The following is a 7,168-nucleotide window of genomic DNA, read 5'->3' as shown; positions in this document are numbered from 1 at the left end:
GGTCATGTCCAGCAACACTATAGAAACTCTGTAATACAGTGACTTATTTAAAATAAACACGAAAATAAAGTAAGAATCCAGAATATCAAGAGGATCATTACACCTATAAAGCTCCTCTTGGTAAAGCAGATTTCCTCAGCATAACAACATGCACCCAGAATATATATATTTACACATATATATATATATATATATATATATATATATATATATATATATATATATATATATATATATATATATATATATATATATATATATATGTATATATATGTATATATATATGTATATATATATATATATATATATATATATATATATATATATATATATATATATATATATATACATATATATACATATATATATATATATATATATATATATATATATATATATATATATATATATATATATATATATATATATATATATATTGCTCTAAAAACATAAAGGAAACACTTAAACAACACAATGTACCGCAAGTCAACCACATTTCTGTGAAATGGAACTGTCCACTTCGGAAGCAACACTGATTGACAATCAATTTCCCATGCTATTGTCCAAATGTTTTTTTCCCTTTCCACTGTCAACTCCACCCTGCACATGCTCAGGATGGAGGATTGATCCGAAGAGAAGATTGGATGGACCCCGTGGGTGCTTGTGTGAAGGGTTATTAATAATTGGATCACAATGAATTTGCTTGAATTGATTATGTCTGTAAAGTGCTGTGACCTTTTTGTATACAAATAAAGCTGAATTTAATTGAACTTGGGGTTTTGTTGTTGTTGTTGTTGCTTTTGGTCTTTGAAACACTTTTGGTTGCCTTTGTGTTTGAGAAAGTGCTATATAAAAGAAGCATAGGTGGGTTGAACTGAGGCCTGGTAGCGCACTTCTTTCAGTCACTACCAATACAATTCCATACCAATATTCAATAAATCGCCAAAATAATTTGTTTATCTACCTTTACATGCATATGAACTTAAGTGACACCACATTTTTAACCCATAGGGTTTAATATGATGTAGTCCCGCCCTCTGAAGTTATAACAGCTTCAAATTATTTGGGAAAACTATTCAGGGCTAGGAATGTGTTTCTGGAATTTTTTACCATTGTTCCAGAAGCACATTTTTGAGCTCAGACACTGATGTTGAACAGAAGACCTGGGTTGCAGTCTTCACCCCAAAGGTTTTCTATCCTGTTAAGGCCAGGACCCAGTGCAGGCCATTCAACTTCTTACCCACTAAACTGGCTCATCCATGTCTTTGTGTCCTGGTGGTCCAGTCATGGTGAAACAGGAAGGAACCATCCCCAAACTGTTCCCATAAAGTTAGGAACATGGAGTTTTCCAAAATCTCTTATTATATTGAAGAACTCAGAGTTCCTTTCGCTTGAAGTAAGGCGCCAAGCCCAGCTGTTGAAGTTCAAGCCCACACCATAATCCCACCTGTCCATCAAACTTCACACAAACAGGTACTGTTGTCCTGGCAACAACCAAACCCAACTGCATAGTGCTACATTTGTGATAAAAATAAGCCTCATTTTCAATCTTCAAGCAGATTAGGATGAAACAAAGCAAGAAATTAGGAATTAAATATCCGAAAGTGACTCGCCTCCTAACCATCAGATCAAGTGATGCAATTTGTTAAGGTATGTAGCCTCAAAATGAGATGGTAAAGTCTCTAATCACTTGTAATAATTTGACAGCGTTAAAACGTCTACAAACAGCATTTATGTGTGTGGTGTTCAGAAATAACATGCCCTTCTTACTTCTTCTAACTTGTAAGATTTTAATAACTCGCTCCTCTCCAACAGAAACAAAGAAAGACAAGGTCTCCCTGACCTTGTCAAATTTAATCACGTGTCATGAACTTGTGCCAGTGTTAATCTTAACAATGCAGGGAACTCTGCAAGGCAACTGGCTCAAGCAGTTTGTCACTCTAACACTTGGTTTGGCTGCAACATCCTGCAAGCTGTCAGCATAAAAAGCAACCTGTTTTTCTGTTAGATGAAGACATATTGTATGACAGTTTCACAAAGCGGCTGACGTGGAACAAATAGAAACAACAAAATAAGTTAAGCCAGAAAGCGTTTTCCCACCTTCTTTAGGTTATATGGGCTGTAAGTCATTCTATAGACAAATAAAGCGCTCTGTCTCATAACTTATGTCCATTTTAGAGTACTTACATTTTACTTACACTTACAGCTAAATTTTTTAATCATTTGAGCCACACAAATCAAAGGGTAGGCAGTTGTAGCTACCTTTGGGTGTATTTCAGTTTTCTCCAGTTTTGCATGTCATGAAGAAATAAATCACATAAACAATGGCCAGAAGGGGTTTGTCCAAAATTAGTGACTTCAAGGAGTTAAAAATAGATACTGTTATTTGCTGGATAGCACCGCATGAGTTCAGGAACACTTCTTAAAAGAACAAACTTGTGGTTTGGAGCAGCAGCAGAAGAAAAGTGATGCAACGCAGCGGTAAACATCCTTCTCTTTCCGGAATGTGTTGGGTGGTCGTAAATGTAGAAGATTGCTCTTTGAAAACTGTACATCCATGTGTTTCACGCAATCTGGGTGGCTCACTGGTTGAGCGGGAACCTCTTGAACAGAAGTAAAAGTTCTTCGTGCAGCTTGCTTTGCCACGAGGCCCTTCCCTGCATGTCACCTATCTCTTACTCTGACTCCTTTTCTGTCATGAAACTATTAAATGTTGGTGCTTAAAAACGGTTATAAACCATTTACTACAGGCCAGAAGAAATATCACAACAGGATCATTTTCTCCTCAAACTGGCTCAAATCCACAAGTTCACATCACAAAATGATAAACACTCATTTTAAGTGTAGCTACTGTTTCCAGTTATCACCCCCAAACCGACTGACATTTACCCAGCCGAAGGCCAGCAAAGTCAGGCCACTGTCACTCTGCAAGACGGCAGCTAAGTCTAGCAATGCTTTGTTTCATATTTCCTGAAAAATCACATTTTTATTTGGTATTTTTAGGCTACTAAAGCCAGTTATGATGTGTATAACTTGAGGCAGGTGATGTGAAAAAGGTAGTTTGGAGGAGAGACTACAGTAACAACCTTGACGTTATAATAATAATAATAAAGATTTCAATAATGTTGGCCAATGCAGTAAGATGATGTGCATGGAGAGCAGCTCTGTGCACAGAGCGTTGCATTAGTCAGACCGGCAGAAGGATGAATAAGATGAAATAAAATGTTCATATGAATGACGGCAGCAGGAAGTTCACTAATGAGCAGGATGGATGCAGGGCAGGAGGACAGAATGAAGGATGAGGACGTCCTGATTGAGGTAAACTGTCCTTGAGCTCATGTTCAGTTAGTTTGGATGAAGTCAGTTCATTAAAGCTTAAAAGGGTTTTGATGAGGATGTTGATAGAATCATGCAGAAAGGGAGATAAATGCATGCTGCCAGTGCAAACCTATGAGAGGCTTCAAAGGAACATTTAGTTACTGGGGATTCAGAGGTTCTTATTGCAGGTTCTGATACTACACCTCATATTACAGTCATAATGCACAGTATGGAGAAAAAAAGTTTGTCTACTGAAAATGTTTCAATTAAATCATAAAGCATTTTACTATTTCCTGACAAATGTGTCATTTTACAGCTGGAATTATTTCCACAATATGTAAATTAAAATCAAAATCATTTTAAAGATCACATAAGAGCAACACATGAAGTTATTATTTCTCACCAAGAGTCAGCAGCTGAATTTTTTACTGTCACGAGAAAAAAATCTATTTTTCAACAAGGTGCTGGATGTGCTTTCACGCTGCGGTTGGAGTCATACAGGCATATCTCTGTGTCCATATTGTTAAATGTCATGGTCACATTGCAGCTTACTGATGTATATCTGTTGGCCTTCGTCACCCCCTCCCTCCCCCCCTTCTCTGCTCAATGGCTTTGCAGAATAACAGTGACACAATACTGATGTCCCCCTTTCATTGTTCCACGTCAGTTTTCTGCAATATTACTAACAGATAGACTTTAAGAAACACCTTCCCCTAAATTTTTGGTTTATTTTCTTTTATTTTTTTCTGACTTCTTTTATCCCTGATTCATACAAACATCAGTATAAAGTGGTATACTGCGGGGGAGAAAATTTTTTTAATATCTTAAGTAACACCCTCCTAAAAAATTGGTGGTTTCTGGGAAACCACTTTTTTTTTTTCAATAAAACATTTAATTAAACTGCAAATGCAAAATAAAAACCAGTTCATGTAATTATTGATTTAATCATTAAGCAAGAATAATGAAAAATGAAATACTGGTGCAGCACCAGGCTCAGAAGGAAGATGTGTGCAAATGTTGCTCCAGGTCTAAAAGAGAAAAGTATTTATATGTTGCATCAGGTCTGAATGGCTTAAAGACATTTCTAGGAGCTCTCTGAAGGTCAGCTATGTAACAAAGTATGTGATGATCTGTAAATACATACATCACTGACTCAAGTACATTATAGAAAACACATAAAATGCTGAAAATGAAGCATTTCACATTTTCATTAATATATTGGCGTCTCATGACAACAACATTCTCAAAAGTATTGGGACAGCTGTGTTCTGCGTAGCATCCTTTCCACAGCCAGCAAAGAACAATTTACCCAATATGGTGCACTTCTGCAGCTTGCTTTGGCCTGCATTTGGTCTCAACTCACAGTGTCACTACCAAAACTTACCCACATGACTACTAAAAGGAAATTGCTGTAGTGTTCATGTTCAGACTGGCTGCGCATATTTGGACCATTTCTAACTCTGACAGCATCTTGGAGCCCACAAGACTTTTCCTGCAACTGACATCCAGGTGGGCAACTACCCTGGTTTATCTGGCACACACAACAGTTGCTGGTGTTATAACTGAGCCACAAGTGGCAAGATGCTTCACCCTTCCTGCTTCCAGTGTCAGCATTGCTGAAGTATGAATGTTTCGTGGCGGTCAGAGAGGTCGATGGTGCAGAACGACTCCATGATAATCACTCAAAACACTCACAACAAAAAAGAGACAATTTCTCACATTTTTTAATGAAATTACCAGCAAAAAAACACGTCAATATCCAGATATAGAAACATGACATATATGTTCATTCAACGTCCATTTTAATTTAATTTTAAGGATGAAAATATGTATTTATATGTATTTGTAAGTTTAAAAAAAAAACAAAACTGTTTGAGTTATTAACCATCAGCTTAAGGGGATGTAAAAACAAAGACTTTTTTTTTTTTAGTAAGTTTGGGGAGATGGGAATAGAAAGTATATGGATTTGGATGTAGAAGTAGCCTTAAATATAAGAGGGAGGTTTTTGGACATGAAACGTCAGATTTTTATTTAATCATGTGGCTGCTATTACATTTAAAGAGAAGCCAATATTTTCATAAAACAGTAAAATATTTATCGTTTAGCTTTTGGTAAATTATGTGTATTTTATTGCAAATGGAAAAATTGAAACTTTGAACATAAATAGCTTGTTATTGTATTGTGTTTTTACAGTTTACACTGTGTATTTTAGATCATGAAACTGAGGTAGTACATTGGTAATTTTATAGAAAGAATGAAAAACTTGTGCAACCTTGAATAAGTTTTACCGTCTAAAGTCATGCTGGTGAACTTGTGGGTGTTGTGTCTTGTCTCCTGATAATTATCTGAGTCAAACACTCATATCCCTTTAAAACGTGAGTGTCAACAAGCCCCCAAGGAAACCATTATTCAGTTTAATTGCTAAGTGAACTGGTGGTGTGCTGACAGGCCGCACACTGCCTGATTAAATGATATATTTTGATAAAGCTGGCAGCTGATGTCTTGGAAAATGAAACCTTTTCAAATAAACTTGTATCTAATCCACTGTTGATATGAAAACATTGATAGGAGCCAGAAAAACAAACCGCACATGCTCATACTGTCCAACGTTTCTATGCATGTTTCTCTGAGATTTTGTCATTGTTTTGGAATAATACTTTATTGTAAAATATACTACTTTTTCATATTATGTCTGCATGGTACCAATCTGTGCTGTTGTTGTCTCATGGTGCCAAAGAGAGTTGCAATGATAAACTAATGGAAGGTTGATGATTGCCTGTTATTGAGACTGTTTCTGCTCTTGACCTTTGTTATATTTTGTTTTGAGATTTGGAGGGTCTAAAACGACTAGAGTCACACCACAAGCTGCATTTGTTCCCAGCCGGTATCAATGACTGTATCTTTATCAATCTTTTAATCTGGTTTTATAGCATTTTTTTTTTTGTAATGATGTCTGAATTGCACTAAAAATGGCTTTCCAGACTTATTTCATTGTCTTCTCAGGGAGAATGGTTGGTTACCATAACAACTGGTCTCCTGACTGACAGTTTATCTGACCAATAATATCTTTGTAAATCAAAGGATAAAGAATAAAATATAAGTGCTTGTGGAGTCATATGACTAAAACGTCAATACTCTTCCGATTCTACTGCAATGTCTTAGAGATCGCAATGTTAAAAAATGATAGATGAAAAAGTTTTGCATGAAAAAAGGAACCCATCCCATCATTCAGCCGCTTGAAGACACGTCTCCACAAGCAATAACTTAGTAATGTAATGGTTTTTCTCTGAGATGTTGGGAAGGGTGTGGAAGGATTTTGATTCACACTCCTTTACAACATTGCTTTGGTTCAATAAGTTAATTTGTTTCTGCAGCTCACTGAAGGTCCCATTTGGGCGAGGTTAAGGTCTTTGACTGGATCATGTCAACACTGATTCTTTTCTTTTTCAGCCTTTCTGTTGCAGATCTGCTGTTGTGTTTAGGATTATTGTCCTTTTTCATGTTGTGTTTGCACTTTGTTCAGTTTTCCAAACACGCTGCGGTGTATTCTGACCAAACATCCCCACTTTGGTCTTATTCTACCAAAGGACAATTTTTCCCAAGTCTTGAAGTTTGTTCAGGTTCAGCTTTATGAACTGAAATAATTCTGCCATGTTCTCCAAAAAATTTTCTCTAAACAATCATCCACTCAAGCTGTACTAGTTCAATTTTACTCTTCCCAGTTTTAAATTAAAGTAATAAATATACAAGCAAAACAGAAAAAAATGCATTTAGTAATATGGAGGGAAATGTGGAAATAAATAAGTATACGAGGTAAGAATACAAAATGTCCTTCTTTTATCGAGATGAA

Source organism: Telmatherina bonti (genome assembly GCF_933228915.1).
Source record: "Telmatherina bonti genome assembly, chromosome: 3".
Taxonomy (NCBI): Eukaryota; Metazoa; Chordata; class Actinopteri; order Atheriniformes; family Telmatherinidae; genus Telmatherina; species Telmatherina bonti.
Note: the sequence above shows the minus strand (reverse complement) of the source record.